This window comes from Mesoplodon mirus (genome assembly GCF_964341445.2).
Source record: "Mesoplodon mirus genome assembly, chromosome: 4".
Lineage (NCBI taxonomy): Eukaryota > Metazoa > Chordata > Mammalia > Artiodactyla > Ziphiidae > Mesoplodon > Mesoplodon mirus.
Genome location: NC_138979.1, coordinates 42412394 through 42428783, shown reverse-complemented (window position 1 = coordinate 42428783; position 16390 = coordinate 42412394). Strand labels below are relative to the sequence as shown.

The 16390-nt window shown below is 43.7% G+C and overlaps 1 long non-coding RNA gene across 5 annotated transcripts in view; it reads right to left on the bottom strand.

Annotated features, from left to right (window-relative positions):
* LOC309803607 overlaps positions 1-16139 on the bottom strand; it is a 111374-nt gene extending 95235 nt beyond the window's left edge. For all 5 annotated transcript variants that reach the window (XR_014293971.1, XR_014293972.1, XR_014293973.1 and 2 more), the window contains exon 1: positions 15979-16139. This is a non-coding gene — a long non-coding RNA (uncharacterized lncRNA). The remainder of the gene's footprint in view (positions 1-15978) is intronic.
* Between the last annotated feature and the right edge of the window lie 251 nt (positions 16140-16390).

Below are 16390 nucleotides of genomic sequence, written 5' to 3'. Positions count from 1 at the left end.
TACTCGAGAATGTGTGGTCTTCCAGCAGGAAAACATGCAGTAATCCATGTGGCAGAGTTTACCTGTGACCAGTTGGGGTTAGTGACCTATGCATTCCTTACATGCAACATATCAGGAGTGGAAAAAGGGAATTTGTCAGTTGTGGCAATAAGTATAATGAAGATTTGTAGCAGGTCATGCTCATATATTCAACACAGGTAGAATCAAATTTTTGCTCAATTCTGGTAGATCTAAGTCTGTATCTGCTACCTTGTCCTTTAACTAGGAAATGTCAGAACTGACTTACAAAAAAAAAGTGTTTTGTTTGTTTGTTTGTTTTAATTACAGTCACGGTGAGTAAGACATAGCTCAGAACAGTTCATGTGACTTAGTGATTCTCTCATCAGGAAATACAGTTTCTACTTCCCTGTTTATTCTCCACATCCTGTAGTAAGTTAAGTTTCAATGAAAGATAAATCTACAGGGTGAAAAAGAAAACTTACATGTGTTGATAAGATCATTCTGACAGGTTATATATAGCACGTATGTCACTGCTTCTGGCGATGGACACAAGCCAGAGCTCCCTACTCTGACATTTTCACTGATGTGATTCCCCTTGATCCTCAATTTGAAAGTGGATAAAAATGTTTTCTATGTTTTCTTCTTTAAGAAATTAAATAAAGAATGCTTTCTAGACATGATGCTCTAATGATTTTCTGTCAGTGGTCATCAAGAGAGGAAAAGCACAGAATCTCATCCCCACAGAAGGGTGACATTCAGTCAGGTAAGAAAATTCTCCCCAAATTCAGAGCTTCATCTTTAACATGCAGTCAGAGGCTTTCACAGGTTCTTCATCACTCTGCAGTCAGCCCTCCCATATGGGATTGGCTCTGAGAATCTCACATCAGATGACTGACAAACATGTCCTAGTACACTGACCTGGTACCAGCTCCTGCCTCTCTTAATGATCTCCCTCAGGGACGTTGCAATATTCTAGGCTATTTCCTGGAGCCCTCTACTCTATACAGGTACACTTCCAAGTAGAAACAGAAGCTTTGATTCTCACTGGGACCCCTGCTCTGTCCCACCAAACTCTCTAGAAATATGATGTTCTAATCTCTAATCTCTCCTGATTACAACATTTCAAGGTCTCTCCCTGTGCTAATTTAGTAAAGGTAAAAGAGAAACAAGAAAGAGCAAACTCTGCAGGGAGCAATATATAAGATTCCTTTACTTAATGTATTTATCTGATATACCCAAATATTGAGAAATATAGATTCATTTCATAATGGTCAAGAAAAGAGGAGGAGGAACCTCCATGCCAACAGTATATATAAAATGGAATCAATATTGCATAAGCTCCAGCTTAAGCTGGGCTACAAGGTACTAACTCTTCTCATAAAGAAGCAATAGTTCTCCATCATTTGAAGCACACTGAGGACTCAGACAGCTGGACACTGAGGGTGTAGTCTCCTCGCTCGAATTCTGTACCTGCGTCACAGAGCAATGAAATATTCCCAAAGAATTATTAAGGATGAGGTGGGGAGCCGAAATAAGAAAGACGAATCCACAGTCTGCCCTACCATCTGTTCTGCTGGATATTACCACCATCTTGGCCCAATAGGACCTTCCCACTTTTCTCTGGGCCTCCCTACTTTCCACCTCCATCCTCTCATTATACCTTACCTACACTTGGAAACGACTCTAGTTTTTCCACTTATCTTTATCAACAAGTAATCCAAAGAGCAACTTTGTATATAACTCCTTAGAAACCTCAGGTCTGACTCAGTAATACATGACCTTCGAAGTCCAAAGTTTTCCTAATTCCCTTTATTATTTTTTTCTAATTTCCATGTACTTACACTCTCAGGACCTTCACTGTTCTCAGGTTCATCTTCCCTGCAAAATCTGTCAACCTAGACATAGACTTAAGTACCACCCTCTAATTATCTCCTAGGGAATCCAGTTTTTTAAAAAGCCTCAGCAAGCCTTATGGACTTTATTAAAGACTCTTTAAGATAACCCATGGGAGATAGCAGTACACCCACAGATATCTATTTAATACACCCTCAGAGTATTTTTTTTCTTTTTTATAAAGTCTCTTCTGTCCAATGAAGACTCTCAGCTCTTCTTCAAAATATGCAGTGTCTCACCCTTCTGATTACCCTCTGCTCTATCCTAGGGCCACTCCCTTTCCTGATATTACATTCTTTCCCAATTTTGTATGTTAGTAAAATCAAATAACATAAAGTATAACATGTTAATTATTATAAACTGCACCATTCAGTGATATTAAATACATTCATATTTTCTTTTCTACGTTTTAAAACTGTAACTCTATATCCTTTAAACATAACTTTCCTTTTTGTTCCATAACCACCTGAAAAGCATCATTACCCTCCCAATTTCTATGGTTTTGACTATACCAAGTACCCCATATAATTGAAATAAGTAGTTGTATTGTTATGACTCACTAAAAGTCACAAAAACGGCATTTTGGTAGCTAAATTTCCTCAAGATTCATCCATGTTGTAGCATATTCCTAGATCTTTTCCTTCTTAACACTGAATAATATTGTATTATATGGGTATACCACACTTTGCTTATCCAGGAACTAGTGGATGAACACTTAGGTTGCTTTCATGTTTTATCTACTGTGATTATTACTGCTCTAAACACCGGAGTACAAATATTTCTTTAGGACCCTGATTTCAATTCCTTTGGGTATACCTCATAGTATAATTCCTGGATCATGTAGTAATTCTATTTTTCAATATCTGAAAAATTGCCATACTCTTTTGCAAAGCAGCTGTATCATTCTACGTTCCCACTGACAGAGCACAATGCTTCCAACTCCCTCACATCCTCACCAATACTTGTTTTCTGCTTGTGTATGTGTGTGTGTGCTTGTGTGTGTATGCATGCACACAAATATATAAACATGCATTTAGTGACACGGAGCATCTATTCAAGTGCTTAGTCATTTTTACATCTTTTTGAAGAACCATCTCTTCAAGTCTTTTATCCATTTTTGAACCAGGGTGTTTGCTTTTTGTTGAGTTGTAGGAGTTCTCTGTATATTCTGAATAGAAATCTCTTGTCAGATAGATGGCTTTCAAATATTTTCTCCCATCTAGTGGGTTGCCATTTTATTCTGTTTACATTTCTTTGATACACATTTTGTAAAATTATGTACTGCAAATTGTTTATTTTTTTGTTCCTTCATTTCATATTGAGGAAAACACTGCCAAATCCAATGTCATGAAGCTCTTGTCCTGTGTCTTCTTCTAAGACTTTTTATTTTATTAGGTCTTATGTTTAGTTTCTAGATACGTTTTCATTAATTTTTGCATATGATGTTAGGTAAGGGTCCATCTCCTTCTTTTGCATGTTGACAACAAGACCTCTCAACACCATTTGTTGAAAATACTATCCTTTCTACTTTGAAAAGTCTTGGCAACTTGTCAAAAATCATTTGGCCATATATCAGGGTTTATTTCTGGGTGTTCTATTCTATTCTATTGGTCTTGAATAAGAGAGAAAATAGTATAACCTATCCAGGTTGATAAAGAACATAAAGAAAGACCAGGACTGAGAATTAGGAGGGTAATATAAAACAGCAGGGAGTAAAAGACAGTGTGAGACAAGATCTTGTATTTGCAAGTTCATGGAAATATGATCATGTTAAACCACTAAACGCCTGACATTGAACAATACGGTAAATGTGCTAGCAAGAAACATAGCACTTACTCATCTCTGAGAAATATAGTATGGGCATAAAGATAAACTAGACACAAATATATTAAAAGTGGAACGGTTTTCATGGTGTGAGAATACTGTGGGATTTGAAATACAATTTACTTCTGTTCTACTATTCTCTCTAAAATGTATCAAAGTGTATATACAAGCAATTCCAATTCTGGTAATGTGCTTGACAGGTTTATATATGAACTTCAGCATACCAGTAAATGTACATTCATAGTAGGACTGTTCCCTAATCCAAAAAACAAAACACAAAACTGGAAAGACTAGAGTTCACTTTGTCAACACACATACAGATGCAGTGACAGTTAACAGTCCAAAAACAGAAGGTGAGCATGGGTGCAAGAGGTTAATCCCCAGGCTGGGGTGGGGTGCAGAGTTTGAGGGTAACACAGGTAGAAAAGGCTTTTGTCCTATCCTTGATTTTTGAGGTATGGAAATTCACAGGTCACTACCTTCATTTCAAAATGAATGAATGCACTATTCAATTTTTTAAAACAGGAGAAGTAAACATGAGTGATAATAGATTTCAAACTGTCACTAATCAAATAAGATACTAAGAAAAATTAAATAATATGATTTAAGAATGAAGTGGAGAGATTGTCCAAGATGGTAGCATTCAAATACCCAGAGCTTGATGCCTCTCATGGGCACACCAAAGTCACAACTGTTTACAGAACAGCAGTTGATGAAAAAGGCCGAGACCTACCATAAAAGATGTCTTAGAGCTAAAGGAAGGCACCTCAGCAAGACAAGAAGGAAGGGCAAAATCTCAATAGAGTCCAGACCCATACCACCAGGTGGGTGGCCCACAAATGGGAGGATAATTACAATTTCTGAGGTGCTCCCAGGTAGCAAGGGGTATGAACAGAACATCAGGCTCCAAAGCCCAGGGATCCTGTGCTAGAAAGAAGAGTTCCTAGAAAGTAGGGCTTTGAAGACCAGTAGTGCTTATTTTCCAGAGAGCCAGAGGGTTGTGGGAAATAGAGATTCCACACTTAAAAGATGCTCACAGGGCTTCCCGGGTGGCGCAGTGGCTGAGAGTCCACCTGCCGATGCAGGGGACACGGGTTCGTGCCCGGGTCCGGGAGGATCCCACATGCTGTGGAGCGGCTGGGCCCGTGAGCCATGGCCGCTGAGCCTGCACGTCCGGAGCCTGTGCTCCGCAACGGGAGAGACCACAACGGTGAGAGGCCCGCGTACCGCAAAAGAAAAAAAAAAAAGATGCTCACAAAATCCCACATGACCCGAGAATCAGAACAGAAGCAGTCATTTGAAAGGATCCTGGGTCACACCTACCTCCTGATCTTGGAGAGTCTCCCAGAGAGGCAAGAGGCAACTACAGCACAGCCTCAGGGTCATAGACACTGGCAGCAGCCATTTGGGGGAGCTCCTTCTACCTCGTGGCCACTGGTACCAGCAAGCATGATTTCAGATTCCTCCCTTTATCGTTTTAGCCTCAGGACTTGGCCTACCCACTTCCATCAGACTATAGACACAAGTACTAGGATGCTGCAGGCCAAACAACTAACTGAGCAGGGGCATAGCCCCATCCACCAGCAAACAGGCTTCCTTCAGACCCTCTCAATGCACAGCTGACCCTGGACATGGGCTCAGCCACCAAAAGCCCCAGGACCAGACTCCACACCTCAATGGACAGGCACCAGCCCCAGAGTCCCTGGCCCCTCTGACAAGTGAGCCTGCTCTGGCCTTGGAATCAGCCTCACCGTTGGCAGGTGATTACTGCACAGGGACTGGATGGAGCTCGGACTTACCCAACAGCAAACCTGCTCTAGCAGTGGGATCAGCCTCATACACCAACAGGCACACACCAGCTCCAGGAATACCACAGCCCAGCAGCGTGTGTGACCAGAACACTGACTTGCAGGCCAGAAGCAGCCCCATGGGCTCAGCTGGGTCTTGACCATGCCCATCACAATGCCAATACAAGATTAGGGATACCCCAGACCCTGCAGATAGCTATGTCAGAAACAGTGATCCACACCAACTCTGCGACTCCTGGGTCCTGCAGCCAGAACTCAGGACCTGTGTCTTCCTACCAGTAGCCAGCATAGCCCCAGGACCAGTGATTGGGCACTAGCCCTGATATCACCTGGACTGCAGTTCTACCCATAAGTGAACCAGCACTAGATTTGGTGTCCCCCACAGTTGTTCAGCCAGCTGCCTTATGATTTAGCCTCACCAAGCAGCACAGACAGCCTCCATACAAGGCAGAGTCTGGCAAACAAGCACTCTGGGGGCAGCCAAGCCTACCAGACCACCCACAGTAGTCAGCCCACCACAACAGAAGAGCCCAAGCAGCCCACATAGGCGGTACACCTAGAACATATAGTTCTAGTGACCAGGGGACAGTGGGCTGCTGGCACACATAGGACCTCTCCTACAAAAGGTCACTTCTCCAAGGTCAGGAAATGTAATGAACCTACTACATACATAACAATAAAAACAGCAAGTTAAGAAAAATGAGGTGACACAGAAACACGATCCAAATGAAGGAACAAGATAAGAACTCAGAAGAAGATCTAAGTGAAGTGGAGATAGCCAATCTCCTCAACAAAGAGTTCAAGGTAATAACTATAAAGATGATCAAAGAACTCAGGAGAAGAATGGACAACCAGAGCAAGAAGTTAGAATTTTTTAAAAAAAGAGTTAGACCATTAAAGAACAACAAAACAGAGATGAGAAATACAATAACTGAAATGAAAAACACACTAAAAGGAAACTACTGTAGACTAAATGATACAGAGGAATGAATCAGAAAACTGAAGGACAAAGTACCGGCAATCACTGAAGATGAATGGTAAAACAATAGATTAAAGTGAAATGAGGGAAGTTGAACAGACTTGTGAAACAACATCAAGTGTACTAATATTTGCATTATACTGGTCCCAGAAGCAAAAAGGAAAGAGAAAGCAGTGTAGAACATACCTGAAGACATAAGAGCTGAACACTTCCATAACCTGGGAAAGAAAACAGACATCCAAGTCCAGTAAACACAGTAAGGCCAAAACAGGATCAACCCAAAGAGGACCACACCAAGACTCATTGTAATTAAAATGGCAAAAAAATAAAGATAAAAAGACACTATTAAAAGGAGCAAAGGAAAAGCAACAACTTACAAACATGGGAACTTGCATAAAGTTATCAGCTGAATTTTCAGGATAACCTCTGCATGCCAGAAGGGAGTGGCATGGTATATTTAAAGTCATGAAAGGGAAAAGCCTATAACCAAAAATACTCTACCCAGCAAGGCTCTCCTTCAGATTTGATGGTGAGATCTAAAGTTTTACAGAGAAGCAAAACTAAGAGCTCAGCATCGCCAAACCAGCTTTATGAGAAATCTTAAAGGGGCTTTTCTCAATGAAAAAGAAAATGCCACGACTGAAACATAAAAATTAGGAAAGGAAACTTACTAAAGGAAAAACCTCATTGAATAAGGCAAATATTCAACAAAGGCAGTAAATCAACCATGCACACAGCTAATAGGAAGGATGAAAGAAAACAGTAATAAAATCATCTATATTCACAATAAGAAGTTAAGGGACACACAAAACAAGTAGATGTAAAATATAAGGTCAAATTCAGTAACTGTGGGGGAGCAGAGTAACAATGCAGGGTTGTTAGTGTCCATGTGAAATTAAGAGCTCAGCAACTTAAATAATCACACACACACACACAAAACTGAAAGAAATCCGAACATAATATTAAAGATAGTCCTCACATCACAGATGAAGGGAATGAAAGGAGAAGAAAGGAACAGTGAAGAAATTAAAGAGGGATTCTAAAAATACCCAAGACAAATGAAAATGAACACACAGTGATCCAAAATCTATGGGACACAGCCAACGCAGTTCACAGGGGGAAGTTATAGTGATACAAGCTTATTCTTAGGAAACAAGAAAAATATCAAATAAACAACCTAACATTACACCTGAAGGAATTAGAAAAAGAAGAAAAAACAAAACTCAAAGCTGTCAGAAAGAAAAAAATGAAGAAAACAATACCATATGCAATCACACCAAAAAGAATAAGATACCTAGGAACAAACACACCTAAGCAGGAAAAAGACATGTACTCAGAAATCTATCAGCCATTGGTGAAAGAAATTGAAGGCAACAGAAAAAGATGGGAAAATATAGCAGGTGCATGGACTGGAAGAATTAATACTGTTAAAATAACCATACTACCAAAGACAATCTACAGATTTAATGCAATCCCTATCAGAATACCAAAGCATTTTCACAGAACTTGAAAAAGTAATTTTAAAATTTGTATAGAAACACAAAGACCCCAAATAGCCAAACAATCTTGAGAAAGAACACAGCTGGAGGCATCATGCACCTTGACTTCAGATTATACTTCAAAGCGACAGAAATCAAAGAGAATCGTACCAGAGCAAAAACAGACACAAAGATCACTGCAACAGGATAGAGATGCCAGAAATAAGCCCACACACTTATATTTAATTGATTTATGACAAAGCAGGCAATATGGAGAAAAAACTGTCTCTTCATTAAGTGGTACTGGGAAAACTGGTCAGCTACATGGAAAAGAATAAAACTAGAGTATTTTAGCACACCATATATAAAATAAACGCAAAACTGAATAAAGACCTAAATGTAGGACCATAAAACCCCCAGAGGAAAATACAGAACATTCTTCAACATAAATGATAGCAACAGTTTTAGGTTCAGTCTACTAAGGCAAATGAAACAAAAGCAAAAATAAACAAATAGGACTTCACTAAACTTAAAAGATTTTGCACAGCAAAGGAAACCAAAGACAACCTGCTGAAGGAGAGACAATATTTGCCCATGATAAGAGGTTAACACCAAAAAGATGACCAAGCAAGGGTTCATATCTAAACTACAGAAACAGCACATACACCTCAATATCAGAACAACACCCAAAATCTTTTTTAAAAAAATGAGAAGACCTAAATAGATATTTTTCCAAGGAAAAAATACAGATAGACAGCCAGAGCTCACAAAGATGCTAAACATAGCTAATTGGCAATAAAATGCAAATCAAAACAATGAGATATATCACCTCAGTCTTGTCAGAATGGTTGTCATCAAAAAGGTCACAAATAACTAAGGTTAGTGAGGATGTGGAGAAAGGGAAACTCTTGTACACTCTTGATGTGAATGTGAAGTAGTGCAGCTACTGTGGAAAGCAGAATGGAAGTTCCACAAAAAAAACTAAAAATAGAACTACCATAATATCCAGCAATTTCACTCTTGGGTATATTAGAAGAAAACAAAAACACTATTTCAAAAACATAACTGCACACCAATGTTCATAACAGTGTTATTTGTCATAGCCAAGATGTAGAGTCAAACTAAGTGTTCATCAATAGGTTAGGGGATAAAAATGATTTTTTATGGTGACTTCAGCAAAAAATGAAATTTTGACATTTGCAAGAACATGGATGGACTTGGAGGGTATTGTGCTTAGTAAAATAAGCCGCAGAGAAAACAAGCCTGGTAGGTTATCACTTACACGTGGCATCTAAACAACTGAATACAACAACAACAAAACAGACTCACAGATTAAAGAACAGACTGGTGGTTACCAGCAGGGAGAGACAGGGTGGAGGAGCAAAATAGTGGTAGGAGATTCTGAGGAAGAATCCACTTTGTATAAAATCAATAATCTACAGTGACGTACTGTATAGCATGGGGAATAGAGCCACTCTTTTATAATAAGTATAAATGGAGAACAACCTAAACATTTATGAATCACTATGTGTACCTCTGAAACTAATATAATAATGTAAATTAACTATAGATCAATAAAATATAAAGTAAGAAACAATAAAGGGGAGACACTGATTATTAGATAGAAATCAATTAAATAAACACAAGTCTTGGAAATCAAGGAATTAAAAAACAACATGTAAGACACAACATTGACATTTAAAGTATACGATCTATTCATTTAAGTGGTGAAAAATGGTACCCATTCTCACAATTTTGTATATCTAGGATAAATTATTATCTACAAAAATATGTTACAAATATTCACTCAAAAAAGAAAGAGAAAATTTGGATTAACCCATTTTAGTATACAAATTTAATATCAAAGTCTCTATGTAATATTGATTTGAATAAGTTCTGTTAGCCACTTCTAGTTTCTTTGTGATGTAAAATCTTTTAAAGCATAAAAATCAGCCTTTCTACATTATTCTATTAGACAAACATAGAAGTTAAAAGAAATGAGAAGACAGAACAATCAACCAGGAAGGTGAATTTACTGAGGAACAGTCATTCGTTCTCCCTCCTCCTTTTCTTTTCCTCCTTTTCCAGGTCTCTTTCGGTTCCAATCAAGAGAAGTCTTGAGAATTCTGAGAATATTTCTTTGAGGGCTTCAAATCACCATACCTACGTCCTGTGCCACAAGTACACACACGGGAATAAAAATAAACCTCTGCTATCTACTCATGTAGGAGGGATTCACGCAAAATAAACTCCTACATGGAGACCAACAGGTGAGTTTTCTACCTGTTTTTTATAATGTCCTTCCATTATAGTAAATCCCACACATTATGAGGCAGAAGGGGTTATGTGAGCTCTTCCTTGAAGTCAAAAAACTTGCATTCATTTCAAGTACCTGGTGATCATAGGGTACAGCCAGGGAAGGTGCCCATCCCCCTTGCGGGGGGGCGGTGAATGGGCTCCCGCAACCATGCACCTCCTGATGTACAGATTCTGGAGAAACAAAGGGCAGTCACACCGCAGTCAGCCTGTCAGGCTGTCGGGCCACTGGGCAACCCCACCAGCCTGGAAGTGCCCCATCAGTTGCTGAAAGCAAAACTCTGTCCCCCCTGTGAAGCCAGGCAATTTGGGCCAGAGAGTCAGAGGAGACCGGTAATCAACTCCTCCTCTCTGCTCACCTCCTTGGGGTTACAGCAACCCCATCTCCAAACCCAACTCTGATCCTGGAGTGCCAAAGTGGGAGTGCAGGTGGGCTCTGCCGGTGCTTCAGCGCCCTCTGGGAAGCCCCCTAGTTTGAATATGATTTGAGTTTGATCCTGTGAAACCATCAGAACTTCCCACCAGCGATAAATGAGGAGATTCTGGCCTTTATTAGTACACACGGTGAACACGGTTGTCCTGGCTGTACTTGCCAACCCTCCTGTTTTACCCACCTACTTTTATCCACCTTCCTCCCTGTGAGTACCTTTGACCAACCCTGAGCTCAGACGCCTGACCTACTACAGACTTTGTCAGTCTTTCTTTAAAAATGGACAGGTGGGGCTTCCCTGGTGGCGCAGTGGTTGAGAGTCCGTCTGCAATGCGGGTGACACGGGTTCATGCCCTGGTCCGGGAAGATCCCACGTGCCACGGAGCGGCTGGGCCCGTGAGCCACGGCCGCTGAGCCTGTGTGTCCAGAGCCTGTGCTCTGCAACGGGAGAGACCGTAACAGTGAGAGGCCCGCTTACCACAAAAAAAAAAGGAGAGGTAATAAGATGAATTTAACCTAGAAGCAGCAGCTCAGTAAGGGAAATAAAACCATCAGAAGTTATCTAATCACAGCCACAGCCATCAAGGGCTCTTGTCTTATCTGCTGGGACATAAGAATGGGACCTTCCTAAACTTGAAGGGCATCCAATCAAAGAAGTAAAGGTGTTGCTCACCTCTGGCTCTTGGAGTGATTGCTAGGCAGTCTACCCAGGGTATACTAACTGCAAAACACTGTCATGGTTTGGAAACACCTATGTTCCAGGAAAGCTTTTTGGGGTGCGTGGGGAAGGTTTCTTTTTGACATCAAGCAAAAAATAAATCACCAAGCTCTTTGTGCACAGGGGTTCTTAGGAGGGAAGGAGAAGGAAGGAATGGGCAGAAAAGACGATCTCCTCTGAAGTGAAGGTCATCTTTCCAAAAGAGAAGGATTTAGTCTCAGTTTAAGGAAAACACTTTTAAATAGCTGGGACAGCTCCAAACTGCAGTTTAGGGAATGAGTGCTTCAAAAGAACAGTGCTTTAAAAGTCCTGGCAAGGCAGCAAGAAGATGAAGAGTTGGTTTTGCATAGTTCTGAACACAGGAGTAAAGAAACAGGGGCATCTCTGACTAAACGGCCCTGAGATCCTATGGCATCAGTGGGTCAGTTGCAGGGGGCAGGGGGTGTGGGGGGCGATATTTCTCTCTCAACGTCTCCCAGGGCAGCCACCCCTCCCTACCCCACCCCCCTACTCCCTTCACCCTTCCTCCCTCCACTGTTGGGTCCCCTGGGACAGCACTTCTTAAGCTGGAGCGCTCAGGCACCATCTCTGCAGTCTGGATCCTTCCTGGAGCCTGACAAGGTCTGGGACAGCAAGCCAGGTCTGCAAGGCCGCTGGGGTGCAGTCGGACCTGGAGGCCTGGAGGGGAACTGGAGCCCTGAAGCCCACTCACGTCCTTGAAGCGCAGGGAGGAACACATCCTCCTAACAGTACTTCTCAAGGCTCAGCATGCTCCCCACCCGACGGTGATCCATACTCACTTGAGGCAGCAAGGACTGCCTCTAACTGGCCCCCTCGATTCCGCCTTAAGGGTCCTCGCACATATGTGAGAGCGCAGGCCCCGGATCTCTTTAGTCAGCTGAGGCCAGTGCTGCCGGGGTCCCTCTAGTCCCATCCCCCAGCCCCTCCCTCTGGGACTGTATCTAATAGAAGAAAGAGCACAGAGGAATTGGATGAATCAAGGGACCTGGGAGCCTGGGTATGAGTTTGAACACCGAGAACCTAAGGCACAATTACATATTATTGGAGACTCTTGTGGGGTGTGTGGGGGGAGGTGAGGAGGCTAAGAGGCTGAGTCGACCTGGTGAGTCCAGTCCCAGGGCACCACACAGCCCCGCCCCCACTTCCCTGCCATCAGACAAGGGGTGCCTCAACTCCAGCCGGGTCTCTGCAATTCCCCCTCCCTGATTCTCCTCCAGAAGAGCAGGTGGCCCCCCACTGAGGGCAGTGGCAGGACAATGGACCAAGTCCCCTGTTCAGGGCAGTCCTGAACAGCAGTGCTGGCTTGGAGCAAACCCGTGCACCGCCAAAGTTGGTCTCGTCCTGCAGCTGAGGGACGCAGGGTTTAAGTCAGCTGCCCTGGCTTTAAATCAATCAGCCCCCGCTTTAAGTCAGGTGACTCGACTTTAAATCACTGTGTGCCCCTCAAGCCTGCAACTTCAAAAGCTGGGAACTTCACTTTGATCCCAGCCCCTCACATACCTGAATGCACACTGCAGTCACCCCCAAGCCTGGCTCAGAGGCAGGATATAAGGTAAGGGGATGGGCGTGCACTCATGGTGATGAGAGTGTACTTCATGTACCAGAAGGATCTAGGTACTCTGAGGTACAGCAAGCAGTGCACGATACAGCAGTTCCCTGGCAAAGCTGGTGATGCACAGGGAGAGCAGGCACACCCATGCATGCAGAGGTTCCAGGACGGGAGCTGGGGCACAGCCGGACGGGAGCTGGGGCACAGCCTGCCGGGAGGATGTGAAAGTGGAGGATCTGAGCCTTTTGAGAAAGGCAGACACAGAGGATGGATGAGAAACAAAGACCAGATGAAATATGGAGTTGAAAAACACACACTGCTCTTGAAATTGGGGTGGGGGCACCCCAGATTTGAGTCTTCTTACTCCCCTGTTGCTAGTGCTTTGGCATTTGCCCAGTTACTTAAAAAGTGTGACTGATAATATCTAACCCATAGAATACTGCATTTGTAGTGGTATTGCGAGTTAATGTTTCTATAGTGGAATAATCTTTTCTACAAGAAAAATGTACACTATCAAATAAATTAAACCCCCTCTTTAAAAGGTACTATATCGGACTTCCCTGGTGGCGCAGTGGTTAAGAATCTGTCTCCAACGCAGGGGACATGGCTTCGAGTCCTGGTCAGGGAAGATCCCACATGCCGCGGAGCAGCTATGCCCATGTGCCACAACTACTGAGCCTGCAGGCCACAACTACTGAAGCCCGCGCACCTAGAGCCGGTGCTCCACAACAAGTGCAGCAAGAGAAGCCACCGCAATGGGAAGCCCGTACACAGCAAAAAAGACTAGCCCCCGCTCGGCGCAACTAGAGAAAGCCCGTGCATAGCAATGAAGACCCAACACAGCCCAAAATTAATTAATTAATTAATTAATTAATTTAAAAAAACCCTACTATATCCTTCTGTACAACTTCTCTGGAAAGAACAGAGAGATGGCATGGGAGAGTGAGAAAGACCCATATTTAGTGCACATTTCTCATGCAGGTGCTCTGCTGGCTCAGATACATTTATCCCCACTATACAAAGGAGGAAATAAGCTCAGAGAGGTTTAGTAATTTTCCCAAAGCCAAACAGCTATTGAGTGGCAGAACCAGGATCTGAACCAAGTCTGTTACCTTCAAAGCCTAAGTCCTCATCATAACAAAACTCAGTTAATATTTACATTTATCGAATTACATTGCAACTGGGGAGTTCTTGGCACAATCCTGAATGAGAGTGAGAAAGAAAGAAATAGCATTGTTCCTACAGTCAACCAAAATTTTTGGAGCAGCTGCTAGATGCCTGGCCCTTTTGGGGGTTCAGCAGTGATCACGACAGGAAGAGTCCTGCTTTCATGAACCATGTAGTGGGGAGGAGAGACAGGTGCAACTTGGGTGAGGTATTTCACCTTGCTGGGCCTCTGTTTTCTAATCTGGAAAATTGGGCAGGTGTTCCTCATTTTGTGGGATTGTCCAGCCCTCACATTCTCTGATTCCATAAGAAGCATTTGTTTTCCTGTTTCTTTAAAATTCATTCAGGTTGTGAGCCGTGATGAATGTTGTTAGCTGCTCCCCAAATCACACTATTCCCACCCTTTTCCTGTGATCAGTCTTTCCCCCAACATGACTCACAATCAGTCAAGTCACAGAACCTAAGAGGCACCCAGCAGAAGAATTCCAGCCCTGGCTTCTCAGGAGCTCTGCGGTCTACCTGGCCAGAAAAACTTAACTCACCTGGCACAAGGTGGCCATCCCTGGTTTCACATCAACATGGTCTCAGGCACAAACCTACTTGTTCTTCCATTTTGTCTTTAAGTTACTTGTTGAAACAACTGTACAAATATGACAAAGATATAAAATCAGGCATCTTCTGCCTCCAGTGCCTACTAATACATGATTTTCTGCCACTTTCATGATAAAGATAGAACATTTCAACATTCTGCTGTCCTTATTATTTGTCATTATGTTGATATTTCTATTTAACACATCTTTCAATTTTTTAACAATGCAACATTTATTTAGGTTGATCCAGACCCAGGCTTTAGTGGTAAAGGATTCCTTGTTATATTTCTATTATGTTTCCTTTAAAAATCATAATCCTATTTCATGGATTAAGTCAATTCTATAGGCATTTATCATATAATACTGATGAAATTAATACATAGAGGGCAGTAGTACAAGTTGATTGGACTGGAAAACCTCTCTTTACCACAGTTAAGTGTAAATAGTATCTATATGTAAACCACAGTACATGCCGAGTGAGATTCTCCTACACTTTTCACTGTCTGCCCCTCAAGCCTGTGAGAAATGGAATATTTCTTGCCATCTCAGAAAACAAAGGATGTCTCAGTCATCAGTCCTTGCAGCCCTCCAGTGTGGGGGGGGGGGGCCTGAGGAACACAGGATATGCAAATACAGAATCTGCAGGCCCCAGAGGGCTGAGGTGCATAAAAGAAGGAATTCAGTGAGCCCAGACTCTGGCACCTTCCCATAGAAAGAATAGCGCTCCATTCCTCACGTTGGGAGAGCTGGTTTTCCTTAGTTAACAATCACCTGTTGATGGTCCCCATTACCTGCGCCAGTCCCCTGCCCTGTCCCCTCCCCCCTGTACTTTAGCTCAGGGAGGCAGGAGCGCAGAGGGACTCAGCTGAATAAGGGGCCTGCGAGCCTCGGGAGGAGTTTTTAGCCGCTTTCCCCATAGCCGGGAGGAAGGGCGCTGACGCTGCAGCCGGACCCTGCGCCTCGCTTGCCCCGCTTACCCTCAGGACGCTCAGGCAGATCCCCTCCCCACGCCCCGCCCCCCCAGGCCCCACGAGCCAGGCCGAGGGCAGGGACGAGAGGAGGGACCGAAATTCCCCGGGACCAGACGCTGGGGGCAGCCCTCTCTGCACAGCAGCGGCGGGTGGCAGCGAACCCCTGCCCCTCAGAAGCTGGTCTTGCCCTGCGCCCCGAGCACCGCACCAGGCGGAGGGTCGGCGCCCACTTACCCGGCCCGCCGTCCCCACGACTGTCGCGGCTTCGGCCGCCAGGGGCCCTCAACAGCCGGCAGCCTCAGCGAGGCCGCCCTCCCCTCGGGCTCCGGGGCACTTCCGTGATGGCGGAGGGAAGAGACCCCGAGCCGGGAGTTCCAGCACTGTGGAAACGCCGGCTCCGCTCTGGGCGCAGCGGGTGGGACCGCTTTGCCCCGAGGCCTTCTGGGAGTGAGGGGGGAGCCTGGGGAGGGAGCGGCCAGGAGCGCAGGGCCCCGTCGGGGGTCCTGGAGGGGCGGCCCCACCTGAGGGCCCCGCCCACTCTCACCACAGCCCAGGCAGTTTTCCTGGAATCCTACACAAAAATGTTAGAAAGAAACGCGCTCTACAGTAAATATTCACAAATGATTGTTGCTGCTGTGTTTCCTAT